Source organism: Lissotriton helveticus, chromosome 9 (assembly GCF_964261635.1).
Source record: "Lissotriton helveticus chromosome 9, aLisHel1.1, whole genome shotgun sequence".
Classification (NCBI taxonomy): domain Eukaryota; kingdom Metazoa; phylum Chordata; class Amphibia; order Caudata; family Salamandridae; genus Lissotriton; species Lissotriton helveticus.
Genome location: NC_136070.1, coordinates 1011680474 through 1011694711, shown reverse-complemented (window position 1 = coordinate 1011694711; position 14238 = coordinate 1011680474).

Sequence of the window (14238 nt, the reverse complement as noted above, 5' to 3'; positions counted from 1 at the left end):
GCGGGGTTACTGCACAGCCGGTAATTCTGATTTGTGCTGAAACTCCTTTTTTCCACCTAAATGGGAATAATAAAGTCACTCATAATTAAACCCGTAGACATCCAGGAGATAAAACAAGGCTGTTGGCACATTAGTTCAGAGATGAGCTAGGAGTCAGGCATTTAAATATGCTGAAAAATCTAGAAATAATATAATAATCTTTTACAGTTGTAGGCAATGTGTAATACAGAACACACTAAACTATACAGAAAAAGAGCAATTCTAATTTTGTTTTTATAGTTTCCTATAGCACTTTTAGTACTGAAAGAGGGTTAATATTTTTGACTAATTTATTTCCAAGAGCTATGAATGCACCCAACCGCTAACACATGGGTTGTAAAAGGGAGTAACTCCCTGAGCTTTTTCCATGGCTAATTGTGGTGTGTGACAGTGTTTGATATTAACAACCATATTTGAGCCTGTTATGAACTTTTAGTACTGAAAGAGGGTTAATATTTTTGACTAATTTATTTCCAAGAGCTATGAATGCACCCAACCGCTAACACATGGGTTGTAAAAGGGAGTAACTCCTTAAGCTTTTTCCATGGCTAATTGTGGTGTGTGACAGTGTTTGATATTAACAGCCATATTTGAGCCTGTTATCAAAACCAAGTTATTCTTGCAGAGGTGGTGTGCTATTCTCAGACCCTCCATCTTTGAGATGAAGAACAATTGTGCCTCAGCTTTCAGCTATTGCCTGATCAATAGCTCTACAGAATCCCAAAAAGTACCCAGTATGCTCAAGGGTGCCTAGAGACCTAAAACCTAACCGCTAACATTGCCTTTCCCTCATGCACTCTTGGCCATATTTATCCTGTAGTTGTGTTCCTTACGCAACAGGGTGCAAGCGTGGCACAGTAACTGAATGTGATTTATTAAGCCATGTAAGGCCACCTTGCATGGCCTTGAGTGGATTGATGACTCCAAAGAAAAGCAATGCAGCGCAAATCACTGCATTGCATTACTTTGCCCCAGAGAGGCACACCAAGGGTGTTGCGTGGGTGTCCACATAACACCTGTGGATTTTGATGCATTCCCAGATTTACAAATGTTTATTACTCCATGTTTTTTCCTCTTTCTATGTGTGCTGCAATCTGCAGCACACATAGAAAGAGGAAAACACCTCAGGGGGTTGTTTTTGTGACGCAAGGTGTCCCTTCCTTCCTGCTTACAACGCAGACACCCTTGCATCATCGTGCAAGGCAGGCTCGTGCAAGAGCGCCTGCCTTGGCGCACTGTTAAAGGCAGGATGCGCCATATTAGGCTAAATACAGTGCACTCCTGCCCTTTCCCTGTCACGCAACGCAGCAAGGTGACTTCCTGCACTGCGTGACTTTTTGAGAAATAGGCCTGAGCACCCGAGAGACACATTGTACATTTCCTAGACAGTTGACCTAGAGTTAACCTGGTTTCAGTAATAAACACACTTTTACCCTATGTTTTTACTAAATGTAAGTAACGAAGTTATGTATTTATATAAATAGTATCTTGTTTAATTTTTCCTTTTAGTTACATTAAAATATTGTGTTGTGTCCTGACTTCACAACACACCTCTCTCTAGAGCGGAGCATTGGTCTTCGTTTTAAACCCTTGTACATCTTTTCAGCTGGACTTCTGAGGGATCCAGATGAAGCCACTTCTTCAGTCCTGTCCTTGACATCACAGCACCCATAAGGATTCTACTGTGTTAAAACGTAAGGAGATGGAAAATACTTCGAAGCCGACAAAGAGGGCGGTAAGCATGAGCTCACCACTAACCCTACTTTGAAGTATAGAGGCAGTGCTTGTGCAGCAGAAGGCTCAATGTTCTTCTGATTTGAGGTGCATCTAAGGGGCTATGCAGCAGTAGCGGCTTGTGCTGTGTAAGAGGGGCGGTGCAAAATAAAAAATTTATATAAATAAAAAAACCTTACCTGCTGCTGGACGTGCCGCACTCTTCTGCTTCTCTTCTCGCAGGCACTTGTTCCCAGACTTCAGTTCAGCCAATCCTGATGCTGCTCTTATTTCATGAGAGCAGCAACAGGATTGGCCTGAGCTCTGAGGAGAGTGCTTCATGCCAAACCGCTATGCGCACTGATCACAGTGCACTACCACTCCTCCTGCGCCTGTTGTCCCCCCTTGGCTCCGCCCCCAAAGACTTGGCAGGAAAGGAAAAATAAAACAATAATGTGTTTACTATCAACTTATTTGTCCTTTCCTGCTGTTTTGAAGAAGCTGGCAGGGGGCGGTGGCAACTCTCCTCCACCATAGTGGAGGAACCACGGTTGGTGTGCGCTGCCAAAGACTGCTGGACCAGGATGTTGATTCATGAATTGGGCCAATAAGGCTTTCGTTCTCACCCTTCTAAACAGACTGCAACTCTGCAGGTGGCTATTGACACCAGTGGCGGTTTTTGCGTTAGGGCGTCGGGGCTCCGCCCCCGTTACTTTCATCTCCAGGGTCAACCATTAGATAAAGGTATTCTTTACACTTTTCGATTTTTTAATTTTGAAAAATGTACACATACCTTTTGTTTATATTGCTGTGGCCCTAATAAGTCTTCTGCAGCCGCGGGCCGTGGAGGGAGTTACGGTGGGGCAGGGAGGCGGGGAGGCGCGGGGTGGAGGGTGCGAAAATCAGGCATATGGATCATTGCAGGTAAGTACACAATTTAATTAATAAAGCGAAATTCGTAGCGCGCACTGCATGGCAAAAAGCAATGCTGTGCGCGCTACGAATTTCGTTTTATTAATTAAATTGTGTACTTACCTGCAATGATCCATATGCCTGATTTTCATACCCTCCACCCCGCCCCTCCCCCTCCCCGCCTCCCTGCCCCACCGTAACTCCCTCCACGGCCCGCGTCTGGTCTTCTGTCACAGCAAGCGTTGCTTACGCTGACCCGGGGCATTCCCTAATGCTGCCTGTGGGCGAGCCCTGCTGAGTTTATAGTATTTGCCGGGCTGACGAGCTTACCGACCTGAGGTCTGTGAGGTCATCAGCTCGGCAAAGACATAGCCTCGAGGACCAGTCTCCACCCCCTGATGACGTGTGGGTAAAGTTTGCCCCGGGCGCTTCAGGTTGAAGCCCTGTAGCACCAGGGGCTTCACGTCAGTCAAGGAATGGAGAGGCTGGTCACCCCCACCCTTTCCCAACTCGTCGCAGGGGGGTGGTTCCCTCCCTGTGACGAGTTGGGAAAGTGGGATCGAGGCTGCAGGCAGGCCGAAAGCAAAGAATTTGAGTCTGCGCAGTTTGTCATCAGTATTTCTGAAGATACACTGCGCAGACTCAAGGTGTCTTCTTCCCGCGCTCCTGTTAATTGCAGGACAGTGTGAACGCCATTTGCAGCTCCAGTGTCTGTGGTTAACTGGCAATGGCACTGCAGTCAGGAGTTTAGGCACTGCTGGTGTGCGTCAGCATTACCTAGAGGCAGGTTAGATGGTTCGCTGCAGCCCCAAATCGGTCAGTGGGCCAGGCACCAAGTGAAGGTAGGTGCGTAAAAAAAAGCTAAGTGGTTGATGCATTTGCAAATAAATACATAATCACATTATCACAGTCAGTAACAAAGCATAATGCTCTGACAGTAACACCGTAGTGTTAAATCAAATCAAACTCCGGACTCTGCCTCAGCAGTACCACCAGCAGCAGCGAATTTAGGGCCAGATGTAGGTAATTCATATTTACCACTTCTTAAATACCGAATTTTACCGATTCGATATTTAAGAAGTGGTAAATATGAAGGGGGGGAGATGTAGGTATTTCCAGATGTGGAAATACCGAATCGTTAAGATTCGGTATTTACCGAATCTGGAAATACCGAATCGGTATTTCCTATGGGCTGTGAAGCCCATAGGAATCAATGGGCAATACCGATTCTGTAATTACAGAATCGGTAAATACCGATTTTAGCAAGGGTGCAGGGGGTGTCACTTTGACACCCTCTGGCACCCCGGTTTTAGGCTTGTGTGCCATGTGGCACACATACATGCCCTAAGGGCATGTATGTGTGCCACATGGCACAGGTGTACATGCACAGATGTGCATGTACACCTGCATCGGTATTTTACCATGCAATCGTATTGCATGGTAAAATACTGATTTTCAAAGCCCTGTGTCAATGTGCAACTTGGCACCTACATACCGAAAATGCATTTTCTGTAATTTTACCGACCGGTATATTTACCGATTCGGTAAAATTATCGAAAATGCCTGCTTTTTGCCCCCTACATCTCAAAATCCAATTACCGGTCGGTAACGGCCGAATTCGGCCGTTACCGACCGGTAATTGGCCACCTACATTTGGCCCTCAGTTCTTATTTTTAAAGTTTTCAGCACTGTTGTAGGAAGTGCTGACTCATCTGCTTGGGGGAGAAGGGGAGGCGAGGGGTATCACTGGGCAGATATCAGAGTTTATCACTGGGCCATAAAACAGCCACAGTGATTTCGCGTTCCAATGGGAAGTCTCCCCACAGCATACAAGAGGAAGTAAAGCAAATTGTCGACTTTCTCTAAATGTTTAATGTTCATGTGGCTAAATAGTTGCACTGGCTTTCTTTTATAATACAAAATATCTTTGCATTAATGAGTAAAAGCATGATCATCTTTTTTTAAAAGAATTTTTGGAAAACTAATTAGGCAACAGCAGCTTTTTGGTGAAAACATCGAATCCAATTAATGTGTTGTGAGTGTGTGATGTTTGTAAAATCTGGGCACATCAATTTTCGTCTATTTGTGCTTGGTCACTGTTAATCATGTTAGTGACATAAACAGACTGAAAGAATTGCAGGAGTGCCGTGTGGCTTTTGTATGGACTCTGGAGTGTATTGGTGTAACTGGCAGCATGATGCTGCTGCTAGGTACATAAACCAGAGCCTTAACTTGCTGCGAGATTTCTTTCCAGGTCTGTGGAAGAAATTGAGCTCGTGCTGTGAGGTGGGGGGGAGGGCTGGTAGGAAGACAACACTTGTTAGTGGTCATAAATCAGCAGCAAAGATTACGTGTGCCAGTCTGCAGTCCTGGCCTCAGCATTTGTTAATTAGATTTTACTTCTAATGTGTTCCTGATCATACATTTTTTGTTGCACTTTTCTGAACTTCTTCAAGCTCAGCCATGGCCTGCAGGATGTTTTTAAAAGATCTGTCAACCATGTTCTGGAAACTGCTTTAGTTTGTTTTAAAATCTTTGTCCATCAAAAGATTGAACATCTTTGAGAGATGTTTTAACTTTCTGTGATTTGACAGCATTGCTTGAAACCGTATTCTGTATTTTAATTAAAAATTAAAGTCTTCATTTTGGAAAACTTGCTAATCAGCAGCTTTTTTGGGTGAAATCATCCAATCCAATGAATGACTGTGAAGAGTGTGTGATCTTCATATAATCTTGCCAACATCGATTTTTGTATATTTATATTTGGTCAATGTTGATCAAGTTAACGTATGAACAGACAGAAGTGCACAACAAGTGCTGTGTGGCCTTTGTGTAGAGGGTTCTGGTATCACTTAAAGCATGTTGCTGTGCACATAAAGCAGAGCCCAGACTGTGCCTCAGCAGTAAATTACTTGGCTTGGTGCATGAAATATTTCTTTTCAGCTTTGTGGGGGCAAGGCTGGATCCAGAAGAGGGGCAATTAGGGATGCTAGGATTGTTTGCAGTATCAACCCAAGAATGCAATTACTCTGTAGGGGGTGACTCTTGGACCACATTTTGCTGTTTAGTTTAATAAGATGCTCATCCCTCACAATGAATCACTGTCTCCTAGCCATTGGTCAGTCAGATCCTTGAAACAGGTGTGGTAACTGGCATCCAAGTTTGAGGTGAACCCCAATGCTACACCCCCACACACTTCCCAGCTACACCACTTTCAAATGTCACCAGCCGCCACTGATTGACACTAAAAGAGCTATTGATGGTGGGAACATTTGCCTGCTCGTGCTCTTGGTGTCTTTTAATACATTGGTTCATGTGACACTCCTGTTCTTTCTTTCATCGGAATGGACATTTCAGGGTTGTACAAATGTTGTGAAGTTGGTAGAAACCAACTTCATGGACGCTTTTTTTAAAGCTATTTCACCAACTTCACAAAGCTGGCAAGGTTTAAAAAATTTAGGGGCATATAATCAAGAGATATATCATTGCGTTTTCGACACATAGCGCCGAAAAGCGGCGATTTTATTATCTCAATATTAGCAAGGCGTCGCTAACATGCATTAGCAAGTGATAGCGGCCGAATCTGAAATGCATCTCATGACAGCGATCGATATCGCTAATGAGATGCAAAGTAGGCGTTCCCTCTTAGGACAACATGTGAAACGATCGCAAAACCAACATCGCAGTATTACCAACGCTGTACCTGAACAGCGAAGCGATGACAAAAGGTACGCTATGCCCCCATTATCACATGATTCTAACGCCTGAATAAAAAAGGACTTAGCATTATTGCCTATGGGAGGTGGATTGTATGGTTAAGTACACACTCCCCTATTACCAAGCTTTTCATTAGCGCTGTGACATCATCGCTGGATTTCACACGCTAATGATCATTATGGCAGTCTATCGCTGGATTGTACTTCTCCTGTTAGCAAAGTGTTGCTAATACGCCTCTAACACGGCAATGTAATACAGTGCTAGAGGGCGATAAGAAAAAATGCGCTAAGCGCGATTTGCGATATTTATTGCGTGTACTTGATAATATGGCCAGTAGAGTTTAGAAACGTAGATACATTGGCCTTAGAGGAAATTTTTCCTTCCAAGCTCCCTGTTACCAGTTATGAAAATTCGATATAAAACTACGTCTCTAGCTGGAAATGCTGCCATAGGTGAGATTGTGCAAAGCTCATGAACTACACAAGTTTACGATGTTGCCATTTTTATCATTTTCAGTACATTTTAAAATGTGTTTTATTATTATTATTATTATTATTATTATTATTATTATTTTTATTATTATATCACAAGATGCAGTAGATTAAACTAAACAGGCTATGAGAAAAGGCAAAACACAAGAAATAAGGGTAAACAATGAAAAAGAAAGACAATTATGAATTGCTGGGCATAAATGTTTATCCATGTTGTGCTGAGATCATTTGTACGTTTTGTACTGAATGTTCCACGGTTTTGCTTCAAGAACATCTCTTAAGTATTGTAATTTCAGTCAGATCCTAGCCGGACTCTGTTAATAGGACAGAAATGATTGTTCTTACCGAGGAGGTTTGCTGAAAGAAATAATTCTGCTAGAATCACTGAATTGCTGCCTTGAAAGCCCATCGGCTTGTAAGTGAACATTAATATCTAGGCCATGAATGAGAAGCCGAGCACTCCTTGACATTAAAGTTGTCTGCCAGCCGTTTTTTTAATGCCTATTCTTTCAGGAGAATACCTTGTTAGAAGAATATGTAAAAAGTCTTCAAGATGTAGTAGCCTATCAAACACAGATTACCAACTTTTACCAACTAAGCTACAGTTTATTGTGAAGTACAGTAGTCGTTTACATAAGCAAGGTATTCACAGCCACTGACAATGGAAAACTGAGAGCCCAATGTATGTGTTGTTGTAAAGTGTACTCTGTCACAATGGCAATGGAGTGCCCTTCCCACCAACATAACAGTCCGCCTGCCCAATTTAAATGCAGGTGGACCTTTGGAACGACAGAGACTACTCCGTCTCAGCCGCGGTAAGAACCCTCAGACGGTGGGACGGTGTAAGGGCCATAAGAGGTTGATCTGTATGTACCAGGCACGCAACGCCCATGGGGCTCAAAGGGCTTCAGCCCCCCCGTTATGTGTGTCAGCCCGGGCTGGGCCAGCTTCCCGGGCACACACACAGCAGCACCCAAGTACTTCACAGGTCTTTAAAAGACCATTTACTTTGTTGTGTTTCACCCCTTCTTAGAGCCCCTGCAGCTCCACTCTGCCTATTGCTTGAAGACTTAGCCTCCCAACTAAGTTTTTTTTCGCTCCTCCCGAAATGTTGCTCTAGTTGCGCCTCTGGTATGTACACTCGCCTAATTTAGATGGGAGGATATACAGGTCAGTTTTCACTGCTCGTCACTGCCAAGAAAACCCTAGCAGTAAGCGGCAGTTAAAACTACCAATTGCCCGCCTCGCCATGTTAGTTAACTCCCATGGCGAGGGGGCATTGTTTTTTTTTTCTTCAAAAATAAAGTCCCTCTTTGTTTTGGAAAAGAAAAAAAAATGGAAAGCTTAACGTATGGCTCTGTCTTGTTGATGGAGCAGTCCATGAAACGTTCAATGCTTTTCCAGGAACTGCTATGACAGTGATTCCTGGAACTGATTGATATGTCTGCTGGCTTGGCAGACATACCTAAATTCAGCCAAATGTCCTGCGGCATGGCTGTCATAAACCACTCTGCCATTCTGATGGCTAATACTCCATCCATCTACATAAATATAACTCGAGCAGGGGTGAGCGCAACTGGTGCAATTTTCTCTAGCATAACTACTCGTAATTATCATACAATTACTCTTTATTATTCATAATTATGCGAGGAGTGTTATCCAGCATCTAGGGCAATTTGCATGGTGTAAAATGTACCCTTACGTCTAAAGTGGACCCGAGGATGCATTTTGCACTAAGAAAATAGCACTAAACGCTACAGGACAAAAACAACAATATCCAGCAGCTGCTTGCTCTCTCTTAGTTTGTTGGTCCTGTGGTATGATTTGTGCCTCAAATTAGTCTTAATAACTCAAGCTTGTGTAATCCCATAATTTTGTTAATTTCACATCACAAGAGTAATGTGTAATTACTGAGATTACTCTGGTATAATTAAAATTTCACCCATGCCTAAAATGGAGCTCCTAGTCATGGACAGTATGATAAAGCACTCTGATGAAACTGAAATGCCGTGGATTGCACATTCTTCTGTAAATGAAATGCACTGTCACCGCCAGACGGTCCACAAATGAAGGATCAGTGTTGAGATTACAAGGCATTAGCAGATCTCTACAACCTAACAGTCCTCTGGTGTTCTTATACAGTTGCCATACAAGATGGGCACTATGCAACGTACCAAACACTTGGCTCCCCGAGAGGTGTAGTTCTGTAAGTGCCAAAGATGCCATGACAAGAAATGAACATTTTGTAGCATGAGGTATAATGTAATATGTTACCATATTTTCCGCAGGGTAGTCTTTAAATAGAAACTGCTAGTGTGAGTCTGCCTCGATCGTTGCTGTAAAACCCAAAAAGTACTTTGGTTGTGTGTTAGAACTTCGGGTCCGGTTTAGAGTTTGGTGGATAGTTTACAGTATTGAATATCCTGGTCACCTTTTTAGAAGTGCCATAGTATAAAATGCACTTGTAATAATGCAAGTTTTTGAAAGAGTAACACCTCTGCCACACTCTAAATCAGGATATTTTGATCTCCATCTGCCAGATTTAGAGTTGTCCCCGAGGTTAATGGGCAACTCTCTACATTGACAGGGACCACTCTCATGGCAGTTGTTGACTATGTAAGAAAAGTTGGCCATATGGTACCATCAACCATGATGGCTGGCTGTCAAACTTTTCAAAAGTTTTTTGATTTTCAAAAATAAATGAGTAAAGTGGGAGTTTTTTTTAAAAAAAACTAAAAACTAATGGCAGCACACCCTGGGAGTTTTTTCCCAGGGAGTGGTGGAATTCATTTTTTTTTCTTGATCCCTTACCACCAGATTCTATCTGGTAGTGACCGACGGGAAAAAAAAAAGTCTTTACATAGTCCATGCTAAATAAGTTGGACGGTGTAAACAGCTCAGTAAGAACAAAATCAAGAATAAACGGTCAGTGGCAGAATGCACATCCTCCATCTCCAAGCATTCATACTGGTTAATGGTAAGTAGCAATACCATCCATGCCAAGCACCCATTGAGACTATTCTGAAGAAAATCATAACCCACAAGATGATAACAGTCAAAAGGCAGTGGGTACATGTAGAATGTGAGCATGTGCATGCAGCCATCTATGAATCTTTAAATAGTAGGGATATTAAACTAACACATAGGGGTGAAAATCACATGATCAGATATAACAATTAAACATGAGGTTCAAACAGAAAAACATGGAGTGAAGCTGAGGATCAGAAGACCTCCTCTCCCTTCACAGAATGCTGCTTTAAGATCAACCATCAGCCCCAACCTACACCCACCAGGCATTTAGGGGCTTGCGCAGCCGCAGCATAACTTTTTTTGACGCAGCGGCGCACACTCCTTGTTCACTTTTTTCAAAATTATTTTTTTTGTTATTTTGTTCTCAGACATATTCAACTTCAATAAAAGATCATCCCACTTTTATGCCCTCAGCGCCCGTCTGTTCTTCCTCCTCATAGACCAGGGACTGCAACATTCTAACAGTGGGAGCTGTGCATGGACTCCCCCTGTATACATTCTGTTTGTTCCACACCCTTTCCCACTTCCGTGGGCATCCTCTATTCACATAGACAGTTTTTTTGCTACCATTCTCCAATCCATGTCCCTCTTCCTGTCCAGGAGGGTTGGTGTAGCTTACGCTCCCCCAATGGCGAGCTATGTTACGCTTTGCAATCATCAGGCCTAAGGTTACCCAGGTCTGATCAGCTCATCCCGGGTCCATGGCTTTCCAAACATTGATTGTACACCATTTGGCCAACAGTAATCGGTTTTCCCCACAGATCCCCATCATACAGGATATCACTGAGTCCCAATAGGTAAAATGTCTCCTCCTGTCTACAATGTCTGCGGCAAAGTGGTTCTGTCCTTTTGCCCATTTTTACCATCTTGTTTCAGGAGATGTGGGCCAAAGTTGGACTGTCAGTGCCATCGGTCTCTCCAGGGTGAGGCAGCGTGGATTGGCGCAGAGTGCTGGGAGATACTACTTCAGTTGGAGGACCAGCCGGTCCATTTGGTGAGCAGGTTCAGTTAGCGGTTGATAAACCCATTGGTTAATAGTTGTCAACTGCGCCGCTCTATGATATGTTTGGATATCGGACACAGCAATCCCTCCCTCACACCAATTGTATGTCAATTTACTAAAAGCATTTAGTGGGGAGCCTCCATCCCATAGGAGAGTCACCTCCTATAGTTTTTAAATATTTATCGAGTACAGGAAATGGCGTATTCGGTAATATATAGAGCATTCACGCTAGAAATAAAATAAGGCCGCTCTCCCCAGCAATCAAGGAGAGGGGGAGTGACAGCTTGTGTTGAACATCGCTCTTAAGTCGGCTCAGGGGGCTCTGTAGATTATGAACAAGGAAGGGGCTTGGATCAGGGCTTGTGGTAACAAAGATTCTGAGATAACGGAACTCATCCGCCACTATTCGCGCCCCACAATTTTCTGGTAGTTGTGGTGCCGGTCCATGAAGGATAAACACCACTGATTTGGACCAATTTATTGTATATTCAGAGTATCTAGCAAAGTTAGTAAAGATGTTCAGTCTTTTGGGAATAGAAGACTGAAGAGCCACTTACAGAAGAATATCATCAGCAGGCAGTAATATTCTGTCTTCCCAGTCCTCCGTTCAGCGGAGGCCTCGAATCAGCGCATCTCCTCGGATCCAGGCTACCAATGGCTAAAGTATTAAAGCAAATATGAGGGGCGATAGGGGGTTGCCCTGTCTGGTCCCTCATTGTAGAGGGAAGAATCGGGACACCGTACCATTAACCACCACCTGCGCTAGAAGGTCAGTGTATATGAGTTGAAGCAAGGACAAAAATTGTAGCCCAAAGCCCATATGTTTGAGCACAGCAAAGCGATACGGGCATTGTTTGATTGTTTCAAAGAACCTGCACACATCAACAGACAAGACCACTGCATCCTCCTGGATTCTATGTGTGCATCCTAAAACTCCATGGAGGCGTTGCAAGTTAAGAGCTGTGCTGCAATCCGGCATAAATTCAGAATGGTCCGGGTGAACCAATCTGGAGATAAGCAGGATGAGCCTAAGGGATAAAAGTTTGGCGAGGATCTTCGCTTCCACATTTAACAATGAGAAAGACCAATAGGAGGTACACTGCTCCACCTTTCATCCTTCTTTGTGGATAACATTTATGTAGAGGAGACTCTGATCTCTGGGAAGCCTACCCTGCCGCCTGCTCTCTTTGAACATCTTCAACAGATGTGGCACCGTAAAGGATAATGTGAGTTTGTATAGATCTTTTGGCAGACCAATGGGTCCCATTGGCTTGCCTAAATTTATGGCCATAATTGCTAGTGCCACTTCATCTTCTGAAAGTTTGTTATCTATATCTGTACTTCTTCAGGTGGAAGGGATGGGAGCGGTCGGTCTGGCAGCAGCTTAAGACAGTCCTGCTCAGTGGAAGCAGATCTGCAGAATAAATATGTGAATAATAGGTAGCAAAGGTGTTGCGAATGCTTGGGTGTCTAGAAGATGCTTTCCATCATTCGAGCATATGGTCGCGACCCACCGATTTGCCCTCTTACATTTATCAAGCCATGTGAACAGTTTCTCTGCCTTTCCCTCTATCTCATACACCCGCTGCTGTGTCATCCTAGTCGCAGCCTTGGCCTACTCCATCACCTGGTCCCTGTATTCCTATTGTTTGAGGCTTAATGTGTGTCTTGTGTCCTCGTTATCATCTCTCAACAGTTGCACTTCTAGATCTAAACTCTCGTGCTCCAGTACTTCTACAGCTGCCCTCTTGTCCTGCCTGTGCCCTACTATTAATGTAGGGCTTGCCCCCTGACTACTGTCCTATAGGCCTCTCAAAGTGTCACTGATGAAGTTATCCCGAAAGTATTGGTCTTTGGTCTTAACAAGTCCCTTCCTGATCTATGATAACTTAATATACCATGGGTTTATGGCGATTGGTCTGTTGGAGCATTGAATGCCTAAGCTATATCACGCTCATATTGAGGAATGATCAGAAATTCCTCTCGCCAAGTGTCTCATGTCTTTAAAGCGTGAAAGGTGCGGTGTCAATGATTTTAGGAAATCAATTCTCGAGAGACTTCCGTGTGCCCCCAAGTGAAAGGTGTATTCCTGTGTTTTACGATTGAGGGTTCTCCAAATATCAATCAGGCCAAACGCGGAGAGGAACTCCACCAACCGGGTCTGCTAGGGGAGTGGAGGCCTTGGTGACAAACAGCCTCTATTATCACACAGTGCCATCTCCTGCCAACAAGTACACTTAACCTTATCACACCCACCCCCTGTAGAAAATACCCCCTCCCGGCATCCCTGCCTGACACACCCAATACTGCCCGCCCCCAAATTCCACAATGCACCTGTCACTTCATCCCAAAATAGAGGACTCAGGAGATCGTGAACCTCCCTCATAACCTGCCACCATCCCCACAGCAATAAAACATTTGTACATCTGCACCAGGTAGGATAATAACACGGTATCAATAATTGAACAGACCTCGGTGTCCCAAAGCAACAACCAGTCTGAGCAAACGGGGACAATGGGAGTCTGAATGAGCCATGGCCCCCACCTAATCGTGCTGGTCCCGGGAGTTGTCACAGAGAAGCCATAGTATAGTGTCGCTGGCACATCACCAGTTATGCGGAAAAAGGATATCTCCCGACATATCTCATACGGGTCTCTGTCATCAGATTTCCTGTTGACGCACTGAAACGTCCTCCACCTGGGAAGTATCTTCCGTGGAGTGCCCACCAGAAGCTGTTGATCTTCTCCTGTGCCTCCCTCAGTGTACCCAGGGGTTAGGGCCGCCCACTGTTTGCCATACCTCAAGCCTTTCCCATGCTGCCTCCGGTGTCATAAAAAACGATGTCTTACCCTCTGACTCAATCCGCAACCATGCGGGGAAGAGCACTGAGTATTTCACTCCCTTTCCCCTCAGCACCTTCCTGGCCTCTAGAATGCTTTGTCTCTGTACTGTTAGGGTAAAGTCAAGGGAAAAGGTGCTAATTGCATTCTCGTAGAGCACTAGCGGAGCAGTATGGGCTGCCTGTAGCGCAACATCTCAGAAGTTAGAGACCAGCGAGGATAGGCCTAGACAGAGCACACGGACGCGGTCGACTGCCTGGCACCCCGTGGGCCCTTTCCACCTAGAAGAACTTAGAGAGGTCCCGGGTTGGAGTTGCTTGAGGATGAGTTCCTCTACAAATAGGTCCATGGCTGGTTATTCCTCCCACTCCGGGACCCCCAAAATGCGCACATTGATGCACCTTGACCTGCCTTAGTAGTCCTCAAGTCTTGCATCTAGGTTTGAATTGGTTACCTGCAGCTTGCCGATGTGGACCTTAAGGGCCTTAGTGTC